A 22,297-nucleotide genomic window follows, 5' to 3' on the forward strand; every position below is an offset into this window, starting at 1 on the left:
GGGAAACTATTGAAGATGGCTTACGTGTTTGAGAGACACTTGGATGTGTTGGGGCTGAGAAAGGAATGTCCCTCCACCTTTCTTCTCCCTTGTTTCCTGTGGGGGGGTGAGGGTTTCCCACCCTTCGGTGTTCCAGCTGCGAATGAGACTCCCTGTGCAAGGGGTCTTGGGAGCATCACCCCTCTGGCACAGCTCCAGGGCTCTCCTAGCAGCCTTGTGACGAGGTTTCCCAGTGCGCTGATCGCCCCTGCAGAGACCTCAGGCTGCGTGGTGGGGGACAGAGCTGGCAGTGATGCTCCTCTCGTGGAGAAGGCAAGCCCTTCAGCCACTGCTGCTATTTATAACACTGTCTTCATGCTGCCCAAGCCCTGTTCTATCTCTATCTATCTATCCTGTCCTCTATTTTGAGGACATGGTTTAGTGGTGGACTTGGCAGTGATAGGTTAACGGTTGGACTCGATGATCTTAAGGATCTTTTCCAACCTTAACGATTATATGATTCTATGATTCTATCTGGTGGCAGAGAGGCACAGGAGCATCAAAGACTAACAAGTGCCCTCGGGAGAGAGGAATGCGGATTTGGGGGAGAAGGGCTCTCATCACCCTCCTTCCAGATTTTAACGGCCCACTGATATGTAGAGGTTGGCAGCAGAATGAAACCCCAGCCTGTATCCTCTTCCCTGCGTGCTCTGTGCTTTGTGCCCATGAGGGGAGAGCCATCATGGGTGCCACAGAGCAGAGGGGCTGGGATTCCCCCAGGATGTGGCTCAGCAATGCTTTATCAAACCCTCAGCGCTTACTGAGCCGGCGGCTTTTAGGTCCTGCCTTGGACACAGCAAGGGCACAATTCAACCTTTGCTGGAAGGAAGGGACAAAACACAGAGCAGGAGCTGCCTGTGCTCCAGGGGAGCTGGGGAGGGAGAGGCAGAGAGGGAGGGAGAAGGAAAGGGAGGGGAAATAAAGGGAGGGGGACGCAGGGTGGTAGAGGGCTGCTCCCTCCATCTCATTTCCCATTAGGGTGCCTTGAACAGCCAACGGCGTCCCCTCCTTGCAGAGGGTAATGGGCTTTCTGCAGAGCGCTCTGCTCTACCAGGAGGGAATGAGAAAGCAATGTCAAATATATGTTTGAAATGTCAACAGAAGGGCCCTGCAAGATTGACTGCAGTCTCGTGAAATATTTAATTCTTTCTCTCCTTATGAAGAGAGACGTTATTCTGGATGAATCAGGGAAGTGGTTGAGTCACCATCCCTGGAGGTATTTAAAAGACATGTAGATGTGGTGCTTAGGGACATGGTTTAGTGGAGGACTTGGCAGTGATAGGTTAACGGTTGGACTCGATGATCTTAAAGGTCTTTTCCAACCTAAACAATTCTATGATTCTATGGTTCTATGAAAGATTTGTGCAGGGGGAGGAGGGCAAGAGAGGAGGGGAGAGAGAGGGGGAAGAAGCGTGCAGGGAGAGGGAGGGGACCGGCTGGCTCCCTCTCTCACTGCTACCCCTAACAGGGTGCCTGTTTGATCTGCCTGCCTATTACTCATCGCTGGATATGTTGGATGTTGCTTCATTATCTCAGCCTCGTTTATTTCTATCAGCATATTTTCCCTTTCTGCTGCCTTTACCTTTGCACAGATGTCTATCGCAAAGCGTGTGCCCACCCGCACGCCAGCCGCTGAGCCCCAGGCAGCCCTGGCACAGGCCACCCCAAAGCACAGGGTACCAGGAGCTGGGGACACTGGTGGTGGCATGGGGCCCTTGGTGGGACAGCCACGAGGAAGCTGTCCACACCAAATGGTGGCAGAGGCATGTCATATTGAACAGGATACCCCTTTTCCAGGCCTGCAGGTTTTATGCCGCCCGAGGGAGACGTCTTGCTTTCCCACGTGGCATACCAGTGTCTGATGCTGCAGATCCAGGAAGACACAACTGCATCTAACCAGGCTGGGGGGGCCAGGGAGGGCAAGGAAAGCATTCCCCTTATCTGCTTCCCGCTCAGCACTGTCATCTGCTCACTGCCTGTCCGTCTGTTTGGGGTCTGCTGAACGGGGAGCCTGTGAACAGCCAGATATCTCTGGGCTCCAGAGGGCCCCCTTCCTCTTGGCAACTTGCACCAGGGCTGTAACCTGCATCCTGCCCTGCCTCGTGCCATCAGCTCACGAGGGTGACAGCTGATCCCACGGGTCTTCCTCGCTCACCCTCCACGGCAGGGCTGGCACTCGAAGCAGGAAAGCAATGGATGTCTGCAGACATGCTCATCCAGAGCCTCCTGGGCAGTGGAGCTTAGCGGAGGCCTCTGGCATCTGTTGTAATGTCAATAACAGCAATAATCCATCTGAGGTCGTGCTAGTGAGACCAGAACCGGCTGAGGAAGCATCTCCCCACCCCTGCAATTCTTGAGATAGCAAAGAAATGAGTTCCCACCAGCAACAGGACTAGAGATGTAAAATTCCAATAAGAAAGAAAAAAAAAATCTTGAAAAAAAACCCCTTTTGATTCCACTGAATAGGGTTTTTTTAAAATTATTTCAAAACATTTTGATAGTTGCTTTTCATTTCTAGTTCTTTTTGCAAAACTATAAATTACCTTAGATTTATTAACCTAAAAATTGATTTTCTTTCATTTTGAATGTGTCAAAAATGGAACATTTTGACCTCTGAGTCTTTTTCCAGAATTTTTGTGAAATAGGTAATTTGTCACAATTGATCCTTTTTTGGAAGGCTTTGAATTTCAACAAACTGGTATTTACTGATGAAAACACATTTAGTTGACAAATTCCCAAACCAGCTCTATTCAGGCGGTGGCTGTGATTTCAGGTTTCCAGAGCTGAGCCGAGAAAGGTTTTGGTACATGATTAGGAGCTTTCACATCCTGGGTGGGGATGCATCCTGGGAACAGGCGCCTCTCAGACAGTTACAGCTCTCTGCGCCTGCCTAGCTCAGATTCAAAGCAGAGACCTGGAGCTGAAAAGGGCGGTAGTGTCCCCTCTCGAGTCCCCTTGGCCACCCGTGCCCCCACCGTGCTCTGCACGGCTGGCTCTGGGCAGGGCAGAGCAGCTCAGAAACCCATGGCTCCCCTTGCACCTTCCCGCTGAAACCACACGCGCTGGCATCACTGGCATCCGAGCTGTTACACTCACTGCAGCATTAAACCGTGATAAATGCCTTTAATATTTAATTGGTCTTTAAAAAACATAAATAGGCAGGATATTAAATGCAATTCCTCAGGCAGAATAAGGCGAGTAATGTATGTTACCCAGTGACTGGTGGCATCTTGCAAAATGCACTTAATGTGGTTTGAAACTGAGGGCTTGGGAAACATTTCCTTTTCTTCTGTACGCTGACAGGAGTGGGAAGCTGGCAGTGCCAGGGAAAGCCCCTTTCCTTCCACCCCCGTGCCCCGCAGCCCAGCCCCGCTGCAGCCGTGCAGAGTGCTCGACTACTGTGCCCCACTGCATGGTGATGGAGAGGTGGTTTGAGAAGCCAGGCCAGGCTCATGCTCACTCCCAAAAGCAGATGCATCACATCTGCGGCACAGACCCGCCTCGCGCCACCTGGCCCCAGATTGGGGAGCCCTGCTCGGTGCCGAGATGTGTGACTCGGTGCATGGCTTGTTCTTCAGTGTGGATTTTAGAGGTGCTCAAACATGGGACTTCACTGTCTCCAGAAATGAGATGTGCGCCTTCGTTATGCGTGCTCCGTGGTGCCTCTGAGGCCGCGGTGCCCACTAACGAGATCACCAGAGGCCCTCCTGCTCCAGCCTCCACCGGCTGCCTCAGCCAAGCGGGAGCTGTTAGTTCCAGCCATTAAAAACTGTTTCCTGAGGGTCCAGCATTTTTTGTGCAATTTGCAGTAGTAGATAGGGGCAAAAACCACCGAAAAGTTCAGATGGGAATAAGGCCATGGATACAAATTAGGGGTCTGAATCCCAGGGCTGTGTCCTCTGCGGGTGACAGTGGTAGCAGTTCCTCCAGCTGCAGTGTAGCAGTGCAAAGTCGCATCTGCTCAGGATTTTGCAGGATTTGCTTGCAAATTCCCACCTCCAGCTGTGCCAGGTTTTCAAAGGACTTCAGCTCCAGCCCCATATATCCTGACGTGAGTCCGTCCCTTAGGAAGTTGATTCCACTGCCCCATGGAGACACGAGATCACGATCCAAAGCTTGGACCTGGCTGTTGCTAAGGGTAAGTTATGGACTATAAAGCAGATGTATGGGCAGATAACTCTTGGGAAAACTAAAACAAACAAAAAAAAGCCCCTACTCAAATGTCTTTTGAAGTTCACAGGAGGTTCAACTGATGTGCTGAGGGAAAATTTAGGTTTATTAGGGAAGCTGGGGTTCAGTCATTCTCCCCTAACCACCCGAGCCAGCAGTCCTCACAGAGGAGGTGGGAGTAATACAAAGAGCATCCTTCCCTGCCATCACCAGCACACTCGTCCGACTCCTTCAGCATTGCCAGCACAAGTGGTGGGTGAACCTCCACGCATCTAAAGGCTGATTTTTCAATCAGATGAGCACTTAAGCCTCCCAGAGTTCAGGTACTTGTCTCTCCGCTGCCACTCCTGCCTCTTCAGCGCGAACAAGTGGGCTGGAGATCCCAAGAGAACAAGCTTTGCTATGAAGTTGCTAGTGCCTGAGGCTCGCGGGTTGGGGGTGGCACGAAAATAGCCGCTCTTCGAGCTCAGCTCCCTGTTGTTCACCCACAGCAGTGTCTCAGCCACCATCAGCTTCTTCTAAATATGGAGAAATGCTGCAGGCCTTCGGCAGCAGTGCCAGGGAGCTGCCATTAAACGCATGGGAATAATGATCCCACTGCTGGGCGGCCCTGGAAGAGCAAAGACTTCGGGAGGGAGTGGAAGCAGCAGCAGCAGCAATAATAAACAAGAAGCGATCTGGCGGGGAAGGGCTTGATCTGAGGGCTGCGTGACAAGGTCTGCTGGGGCTTTTCCTGCGCAGGCTGAGGGAGGGACCTGAGACTTGTTGGAAGGAAGGAAGAGGCAGGAGCAGCTTACACCTCACCCGCACAGCATTCAGCCCACTGCAACTGTGTCTTTGTGCGCAGCGGGGAGATCCCTGCGCGGGCAAAGCCTTCTGCTCTTCCTCCCTCCAGATGGAGCAGGCGGGGGTGGCATGCAAGTCTGGATCAGCCAGACCTCGCAGCCGTGCCGTGCTGTGCAGGCAGTCCCTGCCTGCCCAGGACCGAGCTGGCTGCCACCCTGCACCAACCGGCAGAGCGGCATTTCCCACCCAAGACCAGAAATGCCGTGCTATGGGACCTGCTATACACATGCTGGTCCTTCTTCTCTCATGAAGCTCCTCAAAACCCACCCAAAGCAACATGGAAGAAGCCACCATCGTCCTGCAGGAGCTGGCAGCATCCAGCTCTCTGCCTATTCCTTTCTCTTTTCTTCCCTCCTTCCTCCACTTTTATTCTCCCTCCTCTGCAGAACCAAAACATTTTGGAGACTCTGCACTCTGTGCTAGCCTATTATTCACAGAACCTCCTATCTCCCTGCTTCAGGATGCTGCCTGGATCCGACCAATTACCAGCTCCCTTGATGTATAACACCATAAAACCCTTAACCTCATTATAGAAAATTTCTTTTGAATGGCCTTTAAAAACCATCTCATTACACAGGAAGAACTGTAATTACCTTTAACAAGACAGAGATATTGTGCGAGCGAGTGCGTTTGGGCTGTCAAAACAGCAGCGGTGGGAGTTCATCTCCAGCCGGTTTCACCACAAGGGCAAACACTTTGTAATTCCCTCCCCGGCCCCGCTCTTCATCCCGGCCCTCCTCCTGCCTCTCGTTCCTCCCTTCTCCACGCCTTCGCTGGGCAAACACAACTCCTTGCTTGGCTCCACTTTCCACAATAAAGCCCATCTTTCCCAGGTCTCATCTCTCTAATGCTCCTGGTCTCTGCAGTCTGAGCAAAGCTCTTGCAAAGCCCATCCCTGCTCTGAGCTACCATGTGGTCGATGCAGTCCAAGGGCCGCTGGGGTTCCTGGACTGAGGGTTGGGCTTGGCCAAGTAGAGCCAAGAAGGAGGTGACAATGTGGCTCCTGGGACTTGTCATTGCCATGGCCCCGCAGTGCCCAGGCTGCAGAGATGATACCACCTTTCCTGAACAAGGCCACCTGGGTTTAACAGGGAGGGCTGAATGCCAGTTTGCCTTCACTGCCTTGCACGGAAGAAGAAAACTGCTGTTTTGTATGGCAAAAATCCTGTCTCTGCACCTTCCAGCTTTGGCCTCTATTGACCTGAAGGGCAGGGGTCCGTCCCTGCAGCCCAGTGGGATCCAGCTCTTTGCCGCCATGTTACAGCTCACCCTTGGAAGGGGACGGAGGGGTTAAGTTGTTTTCCTTTCTGCATGCATGTGACTCAAAAGAAGATATTTTTTCCAAACAAAAATTTTTCCATCCCATCTGTCACTAATGTCAATGCACTCCTTTGCCCAGATCCAGTTTTTTAAAAAAAAAAAAAACTAAAAATCTAACATTATTTTAGAAAAATCTGAGTATGTGTTGCCAGAGCTGTGATATTTTCCATTTCTCGGAAAGGAGCTGTTGCAGTTTTTAACCCTTGGTGTTCATCCCGAGGGGCTTCACTGCCCTTGCCCCCACCAGGCAGCTCTGCCCCTTCCTGTTGCTTCTTTATTTCTGTCCTTTACTATTTCTGCCTCTGGGTTGGGTTTTTTTTGGATGTGTTTTCATATTGACAAAGGAGAAGCTCATCGAGTGCCGTTTACCCATGCCCAACATGTCCGCCTCTGGTAGCCCTGGCAATGTTCACTCTGGTATTACGTGTTGATAGAGAAAGAGCATTTACCACGTGTTTCCCCTGGTTTTGAACATTTATGAACAAATACAAAGTCAGGGGCCGGGGCCGGGGGGCAGCCAGACCCACTGCACTGCCCTCCCTGCTGTGGGGTACGAGGGAGCACAGGCCTCAACGAGGCGGGGGCTGGCGGGGCCCTGGTGGAACCGGTCAGAACCAGTCGGAACCGGCACAGGGCAGCCCCACTCTCCTCACAGCGGCCGCCCTGGCGGCCCCCTTCCCCCCCGCAGCCTCTCAGCACTGATTGCGCTGCTGGTTGTACTGGGAAATGGTGCCGAAACCAGTATAGGGACTGGGGCAGCTGCCCCCCACACCTCAGTGCTGTCTGGAGGCAGCGCAGCCCATCTAATGTCCCCTGGCACAGGTAGCTCTCCCCAGCGGGCACACAGACCCCCTCAGCAGGCAAGCTGCTGCCAAAATATGGTTGTCTTCTGCCATATGGAGAAGGAGAGGGTGGGCATTGAGAGCCCAGCTGCCGTGAGGCAAGCTAATTGCTTAAGGACCTTAATTGCCCTAAACAGCCCCACCTGGAACTTCCACCTGACCCTCTCCAACCACTGCTCTGGGAGCTGTATTTAAGCTCAGAGCTGGATTCTTTGCTTTTTTCCTGAGCTTTGTGTGGGTGGATGTGTCTCTAGCCCTGTCTCCTTTGGCTCCAGCCTGGCTGCCCATGGGGCCCCTGGGCCTGGTTTGTTGCTGTTGATGGGCCTGGCTGCAGCACCCGCCTCTGCCTGCTGTGTTTGGAGCCACGGGCCCGTGCCCCACCAGGGAGGGCACCCTCTGCTCCTGGCTCACCTTCCTTGAGAGAGCAGCCAGCCCATGCTGCACCCACGTGCTCCAGGGGACGCGTTTCTGAAGCCACCCGGTGAGCTTTGACCCCATGCTAGAGGGCTGATAGCCGTGCTCTGGAAAGGCACCACCTTTCCTCCCACCTCCCTGTTAGCAGTTCCCTGGTTGAGGTTCTCCATGTGGATCTTTGGAGCTGGCCTTTCTCAATGTACTATGTTGTGACTCTGGGCATGTTGAGGACCAGCATAGAGAACTAGGCTGGGTTTACATGTGTAAATTTGCTCCCAGGGGAGGCCTGGACTCCAGACAGTCTTCTATTACATCTACTAAAGATGGGTGGTAATCACATTGGGTAGTTGCCTTCCCTGTCCTGGTGTGCCAGAGGCTCTGGGAGATGTTCTTGGTCCTCTCCCTGCTGGCAGTGCTTTAGGAGCCTTGGGCCTCTCTGTCACACCAGTTGTGACCATTTCTGCAGCCTCCCCCTGTGCTGGGCTCTGTGGTGTAGGAGCACGGCCCCTGGCTTGTGCTTTTCTGTGTTGTGGAGTTATTTATTGCAAGTATCTGTACCAAGCCTATTGCAGGGTGCTTTCATGGGCAGGCCCTCTCGCAGCAACAGTTGGTCTGGTTGGGAGCAGGCATGCCTGTGGTGCAGGTCCCTGCCACCCCGGGGATGCTGTGGCAGGAGCTCTGCCTTGGGAGGGTCCCTGGAAAACAGGTTGTGGTCTGTGCCCTGCACTGGCTGAGGAGTGTTCCTGTCCCGCTATAACTGCCCCCCTGAGAGTGGCTTTGCTCAGCCTCAATGTCTGTGACCTTTTCAGTGTTGTGCAGTGGCATTGGCTGCTGGAGCTGCCTTTGGCTCTGCTTGCTGTCTAATGAGCCTGTGGGGATTGAGGGGAAATGGGCAGCCAATAAAAATACAGAATATTGAAAAGGTCAGAGCTGTTTGGTGTGACACAATAACTCACAAAACTTGTGAGGCATTGCATCTCCTCTCACTGCCAGCCCCCAGTTGTGTGCCCAGGTGCGGGGGCTGTGGGGCTTGCAGCTTGGCTGTGGCTGGCTTACATGGCCCTTCCCAGAGCATGGGGTAAAGACTCACAGCTGTGCTCTTGAGGCAGTGGTGAGCTTTGCAGGCATGCCAATACCTCTGATTTTGCACATTGGTTGCACCTCTGCAAAGTGTATTGGAGAAATCCTCCTCCAGAAGGAGTCTTCAGAAAGTGGGCTTTGCTTTCAGGCTCTTTGTGGAGGGAGATTTGCCTCTGTGGTTGGGGCGTTAGCTGACTTTTGCTAGCAGGTTCCTGCCGTGATCCCAACAGCAGGGAGCTGGACAGATAGGTACCTGGTTGAGGTTGTTTCAGTGTTGTGCTCTGGATCCATGCCCTGGGTGTCACAGCAGTGGCAGGCAGGGACCACAGACCTCCTGGAGAATGCTTGCTCCTGCACTTGATACTGCTGGGTGCAAGGGGCTCCTGCTCATCCCTCATTGCCAGTAGCTGAGGGTGCATTTAGAGTCAGATGTGCACCTGGCTTTTCTGTGCCCCCCTGGCAGCTCACCTACAAAGGGGGAGCTGAGCCTCTCCTGCTTGCCAATAAGGGCAAAGCTCTCCTGCAAATCTGTGCTGATTTAGCAAATCTGTCCTTTCTGAGGGCAGGGGGGAAACATGCATCCAAAAGGTCTCTGACTCCACTTCTTCAGCATTAGCATGAGGGGAGTCCCCCCTCCCTGCCTCTGACCTCTTTTAGTTCTCCACCTCTGTCCTAGCACATCTGTCTGCTCGTCCTCTGCCACGGGCAACTGGCTGGTGGGGACCTCACCTCTCCAGCCAAGGTACATATGATGGCCCTTTGTCGTGGCAGAGCAGGGCCCAGTGATCTTGCCATATGCCTGACTATGGAAACATGCTGTAGGCCTGCCAGGTGCTGGGAGCAGAGGGAGAAAAAGGTCTTCTAAAAACTACTTTTTTCATCCCACTGAAACTGTCATGACAATTTACAGCTGAAGGCTCCATATCAGCCCTGTGCCACAATGACAGTTATTGGAAAATATCAAACAGCACTTCATGCAGTTCCCTTTCCTGTGGGCAAGAGGCATTTGGAAATGACAAGTCATTGAGCTTAGGAGTAAAAATTTTTAAGTGCTGGAAGTGAAAACAAAGGAGCAGGAGGAAATTGCGAGTTGGTGCCAGGCAGGCAGCAGCCAGGGCTGTGCACTGGCACAGCAGCAGGTCTCGCCCTGGATGCTGCATTCCTTGTCTGGATGCTGGTTTCTCTGCAGACTCTATGCCCAATGGTTGGGGCTTGCCCAAGTTTCTGGCAGAGGAGACCAAGTGTTTTATGTCTCTTCCTTTGGTTAAATGAGATTATCCCATCAGCTCCCCACAGCTATGCTCCTGTGTGCCCAGCTCTCGTGTGCACCCGAACCCTGGCCATGGGCACTGTGGATGTCTGCCCAGCCTGGTGCTTTTTACAGCCCTTGGCTTTGCTATTTCAAGTCCTCATGTGGTGTCCTGGGGATGGTCTTTTGTGTGACATGTAGTTCAGTAAACATGTAATGTGTTGTTTTAGGGCTTTATTGCTTTTATGCAGCACTAATGTAATGCTATTCAGAGAGCTCTGGCATGCCTATTAGCAGCTGAAGTGGAGCAAAGGAAGGATGTTCTTCCTCTCCAAGCCCATCGTCTTCCCCTCTTGATGCTCTCAGCCATGATATAGTGGTCTAAAGGAGACAACTTGTCTCTCTTAGCACTCAGTGAAAAACAGTCAATGAGATGGTTAGAAGTGACTATGGATTGGCCTTGTTTTTAAAAGGGATCTAAAATATTTGGCCAAAGTCCCATTGGAGCATTTTCAACTTCTGCAAAAACCTTCTGCTAGACAACTTGTTTCTAGAGTTCCTATCAAAATTGCAGGTGCTTGTAAGGCCTTTAGCCAGTCTAGGAGGTGTCATCAGCAGCCTGCCCTGGCCACGTGTCACAGCCCTCAAGCATCTGGGCACAGGGTCAGGCCTTAGCTGTGTGTTGGATGGGGTTGGAAACACTTTCCTCCCTGGGATTCCCCTGATTCAGGGTAGGACTTAGCTCATGTTCCTAGCTGCATGCAAATCAGCTTCTTCCAGGCTGTTCCTGGGCACGGGTGTTAGCCTGAGAGCAGAGCCTGCTCTGTGGTGAGCCTTGTGTCCCTGTCCCATGCCACTGCACCGAGGTGCTTGAGCTTACATATGCATGGGTGCTCCCAGCAGGTTGTTAAGCCACTGTTATTCTGGATTGGCTCTTCAGCACCTTGCTGGTTTGGGCCCCTAGCAGTTAATAATTGTAATACCTAATTTTAGTGTAATGGCACTCGTTCAATTTGCAGCTCCCAGAATGTGTAAGTGACATAGTTTAATATTACACAGAAAGAGTCAAGCTTCTGGTGTGAGATCAATAGATCATAACTTGGTAACATTTGAAAATACATCTTATTAGCAGTTCCTATTTTGGCATTTTCCATATATTCCCATGAATGCTCCTCCCTGCTGGCCCAGGGAGTCACTGTGCATGTGGTTGCTGATGGCATCAGAAGTTCTGTGAAATAACATCGCCTGTGCTGGATGCCACTTTGTGGCTTTTATCTCATGGAAAATAAATACCCTGATGGAGAGAGGTGAAAGTGCTGTTGGTCACTGCGGTGCAGTGACCAGGAGCCATTAGCATCTTGCAGCTGTAACAACTAGGGCTTTTTTCCAAGCTGGCTTGGGGCCTCTGAACCCCCAGCAGGCACCTTGCTGTTGACATTGTGTGTTGTTGTTGTGACCAGCCTTAACAGAAAGGTGAGACTGGGAGAGCAAAGGCAGCCCATGGTGACTGTCCTCTCCTAGATGAGGACAGAAGTTCATTGGAAGGATGACAGAGGTCCTGTGTGACCTGGGCTGTGCTGTTGGGTAGATGAGCAGAGGCTTTGTGCTTTTGGGGCACAAACCAGCACCTTTTACCAGCATTAATGAGGAAAGGAAATGCAAGGCCCCCCCCATGGCAGGGCATGTCCTTGCCTTGCAGTGATCCTTCTCAGCCCCAGCATATGGGGATCTTTGCACAGAGGCACTAGTTTGGCAGCTTAAAGTGACTTCCTTGAGGACAGGGCTCAAGGCAAAGGCTGAGTCTATTTGACTCTGGACCTGGGTCTCCTGTAACTCCTATGCTTATCTCTTTTTCCCACATGGAGTGGATGGTGCTGGGCTGATTTGTCTGCATGAGTCGGGCTCTTTGGCAATGAGTTCAGAGCTGAGTTTTGCAGTCAGCTGTAATCATCTCTTCAGGGCATGCACACGCATGCGCGTGCACCTCTCCCCTCACATGTCTTGCTCTGCTTTCTCCTCCTTGGGAGGAAGCTAATCTCCTCCACAGTCCTCACCCATCAGAGCAGATTAGAGCAGCTCTCAGCTCCTGTGCTGTGGAGAAATTGCCAGGATCAGAGGTTTGGATCATAGCTGCGGGGGATGATCCCTCTTCCAGTAAGCCTGGATGAGAAAGGTGGTGTGCAGTTATTCTGCATCAGTGGAGTATGCTGGAGAAGATGCACTTTCCTCTAGTCCCCAGAGTCAATGGGAGCTGTGCCGAGTTTTGCTCAAATGGAAGATACTTGTGTACACTTCTGTAAGCAATGAAGTGACTCAGGTTGCCCACTCAGTCTTCTCTTTCCACAGACTGTTCCCAAAGTCCCTCCGGATGTGTCTGAAGCATCCTAAATAAGACCTGTGCGCGCTGTGCTCTGAGGTGGAGGCTGTGCTGAGCTGCTCAGAAAAAAATAGGCCATTGCTTTTCTCATGCAGGCAGGCATTTAAAGAGCCTGTGCGGGAGGAGTGTGGGCATGTGGCTAAATCAGAAGTGAGGAGCTGTCCCCTCCTTTGGCACCTCACCTGCCTTGCATGAAATGGGGACATTGGGAAGCCAGACTGCAGGCTGGCTGGCTTTTTTGGTAGCTTTCTTGGTGGCACTGGCTTTGTGCAGTGCTCCTAGCATCCAGCAGAAATCACTAGGGAGAAGCAGCTTACTTTTTGCTTTGCCTTTCTGGGTAGGATTTCAAAAACGGCTTAGTTTTTTTTACCCCTCCTTCCAGAAAACTGAATGGCAAAACTTGCTTGCCTGCAGTGGGATTAAGTAATTCACCTCGCAGGAATCCCTGCCTTGCTCCCACAATCATTTCTCCAGCCAGATGCCCAGGCAAAGCCTCTATCTTTGTCTTACAACCTGAGATGTTGTCTCTTTGCTAATTAAATAAGGAATATCATCTCTTTATATTTCTGTCAGCTGATTTCAAATTAAAAAGGGACCTATAGGACCAAGAACAACCTTATCCTCCCTTTGGGGATTGCCTTCCTTTTTATTTAAGTTTTTTTTGCAGACTGATAATTCCATCTGAAGGTCTCCTGCGATATTGCGGTAACCCTTGGATGCTATTCAAGTGCATCCTGGCCCCTGGCGTGTGCTCATTGCCTCCTAATTGCTCTAAATAAGTTGGGAATGATGAAATTAAAGTGCCATTGATATCAGGCAGCCCTGGCACACTGCAGTTACAGGCATGTGAGGGAAGTGGACAGATGGGGAGATGTTAGAATAATAGGTATTAAATGCAGATTTTACCCTGTTTGGGATCCCCATCTAAGCACAGTTCAACTTCTCAGTGCAGCAACTTTGGCAGCTTCCATGTTGGTGCCCCAGCTGAGCATTTGGCATGGGTTTGTTATGTACAGGACATAAAACTGAATGACCTCCCTTGATTCCCCAGAGATTCCTGGATATTGTGCTCTTCAGGGGTAAGGACATGCAAAATAACCCTGAGGCCACACAATGTCACCAATCTGTAAGTCCTCAGTCACCAGTCCTTGGAGCAACATGGTCAAACTGAAGCAAGTAGGCTGTTGGGGCTGTGCTGGTTCATCAAACATGCAGGGCTTGTCCTTATGTTCACTCCCTTAATCTGTAATGGACTGACAGCTGAGTTTTGGGTTCTGGCATTGAACCCAGAAGGGAGAGAGTGGGGTGTCCTCCTGCCCCGCTGTGCAGGAAAGCCAGCCTGAGACTCCAGTGTGCCTGGGAGTGGCAAGCCCTGCTCTTGCTGCCCTGCCTAGGAAAGCAGCCCTTGTCCCAGTGTGGAGCAGCGCTGGCAGGGATGATGGAGAGGTAGGGAGGACATGGGGGATGGTGGGGTTGGGAGCTGCCCTGGGGAGAGGCTGGGATCTGGTTGGTGTCATTCAGTAGCTGCTGTTGTGCTCTACTCACCTGGAAATGCTGCTGCCTTTAGTTTCCTTTGCTCTGAAAGAAAAGAAACTTGATTTTTAGCATATGTAGTCAAAGGGGAAGAATGATACCTTGTTCTTGACTGGCAGTGTTACTGTGTCCCATAGGAGCAAAGGGGCTTGGATAGGACCTGAATACAGATCCTAAGCACAGGTAGTTTTGTGACAATCTGTTCCCAGCCAGAATAGACTCATGTAACCCACGGGGTGAAATTCATCCAAGTCATGGGACATGCAGACCAGCAATTCAATACCTGTCCCCGATCCTGCAGCGAGAGCTGTCCAGGTGTGGTAACACAATGCTCAAGGGAACCATCTTGGCCAAAGCACCTCATTTCTGGAGCCTGCAGGGGGTGGCTCATCCCAGGACTGCAGGTGAGGATGAGCTTCACCAGTCTGCAAGCACTTGTGTGCTTGTGTAGCCTTACAGGTGCATCCAGTTTTGTGACTGTACAGTTAATAGTTTTCTGAAGATGAATGGCAGGTACAGCACAGCAGTTTTCTTTCCAAAAAAATGCCAATCATTTTAATCACTTGCCTAAGATTTGGGTCAAGTCCAGCCACCTGGCTTTGGATGATAACTCTCCCAAGCCTTCTTGAGCTAGTCTTATGAAGCACTGGTGTTATCAGGACACTTGAAATGGATGGGAGGTTCACTGACATGGCAGCCAGCTGGCCTGCAGGATGGATGGCTGGTTGCAAAGTGATGGAAAGTTATATTTGCTCTGTCTGAGCCAATTCTATTCCTGTAACTGGACTTGGCCATGACTTCAGCTTCCCCATGGCTCATCAGATGCTCACCTGGGGGCCTGTTGCACAGGCTTTGGGTTGAGACAGCAGGATCCCTTGCCCTGGGCAGCCCTTCAGGCTCAGCACTGATCTTTCAGAGGAGTTCAAGACCTCTGAATTCCACCTCTTGCACGTTTAAAGGCCAAAGGAGACAATTCATGACCCACTGGTCTGACTTACTCAGCAGAAGCCAGAAGTTGTCCCCTGCTGATTCCTTTGTCAAGTGCAGTAACTCCAGGTGCACTCAGGCATGCAGGTCCCAAAGACAGGGAGCTGCAGGGTCTTGGCTCTGCTGGCAGGCAGGAGAGGTCTCTGTGAAGCTGCAGAGGAGCAGTCATCTCTTCCGAGCTGGGGCATTTGGAGCAATCCTTCAAGTAAGGGTGCTCTTGGAGTGCCTGGGCTGGCCGGTGCTACTGGCACCCTGCTCTGGCAGGGGGCTGCACGGGGTGAAGCAGCCTGTTTGCATGAGGGATCATGGACACTGCTTTGGGCTAGTCCAGGTGACTGAGTGCTCAAATCTCTCTAACACATGGTACCTCCAAGCAAATGGCTCATGCTGCAGGAGGTGGTTACAGTGGCTGTAAATTCCTACAGGCAGGAAACACCCAGGGTTTGGGTGTTAATTCATTGAGTTAACTTTCTCAAAAGGATCTACAAGCTCCAGGACCATGAGCATGATGCCATTTGTGCTTTCCAGTGAGTGAGTGGGCCAGTCTCCCTGGTGCCCAGCACCCTGCAGTGCTGCAGTCCTGTTCAGGGGTGCCCTCCCACCCATTGCTGCCATTCCCTCTGCCTGGGTAGAAATGCCCCCTCCAGCTGCAGCCCCTCTGCAGTTGTACCTGTGGCCCAACATGCTGAATTATTGATGAAAGCTGATGCATGTGCTGGTTGGCACAGTGGTCTGTGACCTTGGGATCCCCTCTCAGTGCACCCTCCTGCCTTTGTGTTGGCTGGAGCAGAGTTAATCCCTTTCTCATCGTCTCGCGTGCGTGTCGGCTCATCTCTGCTCTTGCCTTGTCTTCCTTTGCTTCCCCTTCCCCTTGGCCACTTCCAGGAGGTGACTGCCTCTGGGCTTGGTGCCTTGGGCTGGGATAGGTCTATGCCAGCTCCTACCAAGAGCCATCCACTTCTCTGCATGGCTGAACACAGCATGGTACATCCCTGAACCTGCAAGGAAAAGGTCCTGGTGTCACTCATCAGCAAATGAGCTGGGCACTGCCATGGCACTAGGGGGGAGTGCAGGGCATGGCTGGCTTATTTGTGCAGGCACACTGGGTTTTAGCCAGTGCTAAAGTTGGCTGTTCCTGCCAGGCAAGGAAGAGGAGGAAGGAGCAGTGCTGGGTGGAAAGCCCTGGTGAGCTGGGCTTGGCCTGGGTGTAGGAGGAGGAAGGGAGCAGTGCTGGCTGCTCCCAGGATGAGCCACAGGAGCTGTCACCCTGTACAACCCCCTTTTTGGCAGCTGCAGCCAGCTTGGCTATCATGGGCAGTGAAAAAGGCCAAGCAGATCTCCTCAGGGCTTATTTTGCCACCAGGAACTGCTTGATGCTCTAGACAACTGCCTTGCTGGTCTGTGCTGTGTGTAGCCCTGGCAAGGCTTGGTCTGGGGGAGCTTCGTTCCTGGGGAGCAGATCCCTTGGGTTTGCTCCAGCCGAGTGCTGTTCTGGTGGTGGTGCAGTTTGTCACACTAGGACTCTGCTAATTGGACCAAACTTCAATATCCCATGGACTTTGCATCCCCTCCAAACAGGGCAGGTCTCAGACCCTATTTGGCACTGAGCAGAGCAGGTTGTTACTGGTCCCCACTTGCCCTAGGTGCCCAGAGATGTCCTGGCCCTGCCCCACAGGGCAGTAGGTGGAAGGAAGGACTTGTTTTCCCATCTTGATCCCTCATGGCTGAGACTTCATGGAGCCTTTCACCCAGAGGTGAAGTCACTCACCGTGACCACCTTTAGCAACTGCTTCTCTGCATTGTGGGTTGTAAATGTCCCCTTAATTTAGTGCCTGCAGTGCACTAAAGCAGCAACCTTAGCACAGCCTCTGCATAATAACTGAAGAGGCTCTAGATCCATTGCTCTGACACAAGGCTGCTCTCCTTGACTGCTGTAGCCCCGGTTGCTGATGTCTCCCTTACCCCTGGGTGCCTCTGCCCCATCCGTGCTGTGTGCCGTGGCCAGGTCTGCTCCTGGAGATGACAGGAGGGGCTGGTGCCTCTGCAGCCTCTGGGCCTGGGATGAGAGCAAGAGTGGACCAGGAATGGCAGCAGGATCCTGCCCCTGGGGTCGGAGATGCAGCAGGGCTCTCTGCATGGCTCTGGGGTCCTGCCTCATCTGAGCAGGCACCAGGCTGGTCAGTGAAACACCATGCTCCTCCTTGTTTGCACCAGACTGCCTCTCTGCCCCAACACTAAGCCTCCCCACAACTTGCTTTTGAAAGATAACTCCCTGGTAAATAGAGATATTTAGCCTAATCTGGCCAGGCAGGTCAGTCCAGGCAGTAATGCACTCACTTCCCAAGTGTTTCATTTCCTTTGGCTAAACTTATGAGTGAAAGGTGGGTTTTTTTCCTCCTTCACAGAAGAGAATAACAGCTCTGACCTTGAGGAGAGAAATGAGGGTTCAGACTTTTCTTTCCTTTTTTGTTGCTGTTTTTCTTGCAAAATATTCAAGTTGAGAGGGATTTTTTGCTTAAACAATTTATGCTCAGTGGATAGATTTATTCCATTCAGCTGCCAGCCACAAGAAAGCCCCATTATTCCCTGTGGCATGGCTTTTTTTTCCTCCATACTCATAAATACTCTTTGCTAAATCTGAGTTTCTACTCCTTGCAAACATGAGGGACCAGGTACTCCTGCCCTGTTCCTGATGCTGGATCTGCCTCCTTGTAGCTATCTCTCCTCCTTTGCTGGCCTGGCCCTAGGTACCCCGAGCGGTGCTCAGGACCTGCTCCTAAATCTCCCTCTGTCTCCCCACACCTGATCTCATTCTGCTCCCTCATTATTTCTGTCTCTCAGGGATAAAGGCTGTGTAAAAATTGCTTTTTTTGAATGTCCTGGCACCAAGAGGTGCTTTGTAGGCAGTGCTTCCAAATCCCACCTGGCCACTACCTCCCACGCCTCTGCTCCCAGCCAACACCCTGCTGTCCTGGCTTTTAGCAGGAACTGGGCAAAGAGTGGATTTTGAGGCTGGTTGGATGGTATAGCGTCATTCCTTCAAGGGAGAAGGGGAAAATGTGAAGGTTTGGTTTGGTTCTGAATGATTTATTTGAATGAATGTGGCAGAAATGAAAGTGAGTGTTTGGGCTTGACAGCAGAGTTTGGATTGGGGGTAGAAAAAAAAAGAGGAGATTCTTAAAATGAAAAGTGGGCTCAGAGGGAGGAAAAAAGGGAGATGTTTTCTTTTAAACACATCAAAACTGGCCATTTTTAATGCTGATTGATCACTTAATATTCTTTTCTGAAACACTGTTCTGCATGACAAGGCACGTTTGCCAGGCCTGGGATCGCTGCAGCTGTGTGGCTCATGGGCACGTTTGGCTGTGGTAGCTCCAGAGCTGGCATGACACCACCTGCCTGCCAGCCCCTCACACCACTTCTGCCTGCCTCAGTTTCCCTTCCCCCACCTGCACCCCATGCAGCTCATCCGTGAGGTCTGGGGAGCCCCAACTGCCTTATCTCATCCCTACTGGGGTGGGCTAATGTAGGGGATCCATGTGCTGCTGCAGCTCCCTTGCTCAAGAGATTTAATTGAGGTCTGGACTGAGACCTCCAAAACTCATTGCAGTAGTGAGCCTGAAATGTAGCATCCCTTCCCTGACAGGCAGCTTGCTGGCTCTGTCTCTCTGGTGCTTTTGATTTCTTTAGAGCTCAGATTTTCAGCCTCCTCACCTCTCTGCTAGCACAGTGTTTTAGGAACAGATGGGCTTAATTTCCGATTGCCACCCCCTGAACTTAGGAGGAGGTTTGAGTTTGGAGCAAGTCTGCCTCTTATTCCATGTGACTCCATCCGGCAGACTCCTGCCTGCAGGCAGCCAGGTCTGCCCTGCCCCTGTGGACACAGAGCTTCCTACTGAGGACCTGGCAAATACCCCGCTTTGTGCTGAGGAGGGCTCTCTGAAGTAAGATTTTTCTCTCATAGCAGATAAATCTGTCTCCGTGTTACCTTAGCAGTAGCAATGGCTGAGCATCATCTTATGGCTTGATACTGTTGAGATGCTTAGTCTAAGCTTCATCTAATCCTCTTTCATCTAGAAATCGGGCTAGTGATCTTGAAAAAACAGGTTTTCTGACACCAGCCTTGGCATTTTGTGGTGTGTCCTCATGCTGGAAGGGTAATGCTCCTGCAGTATCTCAGTGCCGCTGCCCCTGAACTGAGCCAGAGGCAAAAGGGAAAAGAAAATGAACCTAAGTTTCTAACCTGAACTCTGTACCTGACTTGTGGATTTCGTGTTTAGGTGTCAGCTCTTGTTTTCGTAGGATTTTGTGGCATGTGACTTCCTTACCTGGCTTCTTGTAGAACAGATTTTTATAACCGTGACTTTGGGTTGGATTAAAGGTTTGGGGTTTTGTTTGAGAACATCCTCCCAAATCTGACCCATTTTGCTTCTCTGCTGCACACTGCCAGTGTACCCCAGAAATCCTGCAGCTCTTTAGGGAATGATAGGAGTCACAGTGCTTGGCAAGGAAATGCAGGGTCTCAGGTCAGCACTGAGGAGTCATTTGGGAGAGGAAGAGAAGGAAGGATTAAAGCAAAATTAAAATATTTTCATTCCCTTCCTGTGTGTTAAGGCCCTGAATTCAAGGCAGAATTGGGGGCTGCTGGACTTTGCTCATGCTTGAAAATGCTTGGACTGTGAACTTTGCAACCAAAACCTGATTCCTGCTTGCTGAAGGTGGGAGCCTTGTATGTGTGGTTCAATGGGCTCATTGCCTCCAGCATTGCAATGTCACCTAGACACCCAGCTGGGGGACAGGGCTTGTGGTGTAGGGATGGAGTGACCTAGTTGTGGTCCTGGCACAAGGCAGGGACTAGCACCCAGGACCACCCTCCCATGGCCTCAGGGCACAGGAAAGGGATCATGGGTTTTGCTGCCAGTAAGATCTGATCAGCCCCAAGCTGGTTACCAGCTGGTAACTGCTCTAACTGGAGCTCATCCCTGGGATCTGATTTTGGCCAGCTCTGGTATGAACATCATCCCTCCTTGAGCAAGAGAAGTCAGGTGGGCAAAGCTTTCCTCGATGACTGTCTGCCAATGCTGCTGTGGTATGGGCTGGCTTCAATGATCGATGGCCGTGGGTGAAAGGGAGTGAGTAACCCCTCCTGGACATGCTCTCCAGCAGGGCAGGTGCCTTGGCTTGGGTTTGCTGCTAGTGTGATACTTCAGGAGTCCTCCTGCTTACCTTTTGTGTGGCCACTGGCACAGAAAGCCTTGTGCTAGCAAGCAGATGGGTGAGTGCACCTTGAGAGCAGGGCAAGAGATGAAAACTGTTGCATGGGGCAGAGTGTGGTGTCAGAGAACAGGCCTGACACCAGCAGCTGCTTGCTGACACCACCTTGCCCTAATCCCTTACTGTGCTTGGCCTGAGCCCCCAAAACCTGCCTCCTTTTCTGCCCAAATTGGATGTTTCTCCCCTCAGCACCTTCTCACGCTCTCCCCATCCTCCTGTCTTGCAGGGCTGCGTGTCCAGGGCTGAGCGAGGTGCCCCGCTGCTCCGTGTTGGGTCCCATGAGACAGGCAGGACCACCCTGTCCTTCCCGCCTGGGGCTGCAGCACCCCCCTCTCCCTCCGCTGCACAGAAAGCCCCTCCAGCACCTGAAACGAAGCTGCAGAGGTCTGCTGCCACGGTAAGGCCCTGAGCTTTTGCTTTCCTTTCCTGTGCCACTTCTCTGGAGAAGGACATGCTACAGGGTTTGCTTTCCCATTTACTCCACGTGCTCTCCCTGCTGCAGCAGGATGCACGCGTGGGGTGCGTACGCAGGCCTGCAAAAAAGGCTTTGAGTGAACAGCTTATGCACCGAATAATTCAGGTTTCAGTCAACAGAAACAGCTCACGAATTCAGGTTGTATTTAGCAAGCGGTTTTGGCTGGGGGAAAAAAAAAGTGAAACACTGAAAAGTTTCATTTTGACATTTTCAAAATGAAACCTTTCAGCCATCTGTTTCAAGATGACATTTCATTTTGAATTTTTTCTAGGTTTTTTTTCAGTGTGGGGGGGGAAGCCACCTACAAACAAAATGAAAGCTTCACTTCAGACCAAACAAAATGTTTCATTCAGCCCCAGATTATTACTGGGGTTTTAAATTTGGCAAAAAAAAAAAAAAACTTCAGTCAACCTGAATTACTTTCTTTTCTCAATTTGGCCACCAAAAAAAAACCCAACCAAACAACCCCCCACTCCCCATTTTCCCAGCCCAAATCCTCAGAATATGTTGCTGTTGGGGTTGAAAGCTGGAGGAATGGGTGTTACACCAGGGTTGCCAGGCTGGTGGGCAGCACGAGGGAGTTTGGGCAGCCGTGCAGGCAGGAGGAGTGAGCCTTGCCCTCAGCAGCGCAGAGAGCAGGGAGGTGGTGGCTGCAAAACCTGTGGGGTTATTTGCTTTGTGTGTGCGAGGGAGTCGGAGCTGCGAGGCACGTACTACGCATCATTGGGTTTTTTGAGTGAGAGCTTGGGAAGAGCCTGTGGTGGCAGAACATGTTGTACCAATGACTTCAGGGATGGCAGGAGAGACTCTGTGGGAGCTAATTTTAGCTACGGCAGAAAGCTTGTGCCTGCAAGGAGAGCATGCTGTGCTGAGCCCACCTGGGAACCAGCATCCTCCTGGGAATGGGATGGAGCCCCAAGGCTGTGGTGGTGGTGGCGGCCACTGGCACTGGTGCCCAGACCTGTGCTGGCTGCTGCTGGGTGCCATGGGTGCATGGCAGGTCTCACCCAGCCCTGATTGCTCCCCGCAGCATCTGTGCCTGTTATCTCAATGCTTTCCCTGTCTAGTGTTTGAGAAAGTCCAGTTTTGGGGGGATTGATGTGAGACTGAAGGAACCTTCTCGTCTGCCTGGAAAGTGTTTGCAGCTGGGCTTGTCCTGCACAGGAGAAAGTGTGCTGGGGAAGGAGCCTGCTGGGCTGGGGAAGCAGCAAGGAGAGGGAAGGGAGACAGGTGGCTGGTTGTATGGCCAAAGCATGGAAGTGAAGGGTTCAAATGCATCAGCTTGGTTTGGGGTCAGAAAGTAGCAAAGTCATGGGAATGAGGGAGAAACCCCATCTCCCAGCAGCACCTTGGCTTGCAGAAGAGCAGTTGTTGGGCACTGTGAAGGCCACAAGCTGCTGATGCAAGGCAGAGGGACAGTGCCTTGCAGTGAACAAGACCCTACCCACAGGGCTGCAGAAGAAGCCTGCATGGGCTCCTCTTGGCCCCTTAATGACAAGGAGGGAGACGGTCTGACCATACTTGCCAAATCCCATCGCTGTGAGCCCTTCCACCATGCTCTCAGCTCAACTGAAAGCTGAAGCTACCTACTTAAAGAGGCTGCACTTTTCATTTACAACACCCTCTCCACACCCAGTTTGTCCCAAATGTGACCTTATCGACAGTCACATTGCAGAACTGCTGGATGTGGA

Source organism: Platalea leucorodia (assembly GCF_965183815.1).
Source record: "Platalea leucorodia genome assembly, chromosome: 9".
Lineage (NCBI taxonomy): Eukaryota > Metazoa > Chordata > Aves > Pelecaniformes > Threskiornithidae > Platalea > Platalea leucorodia.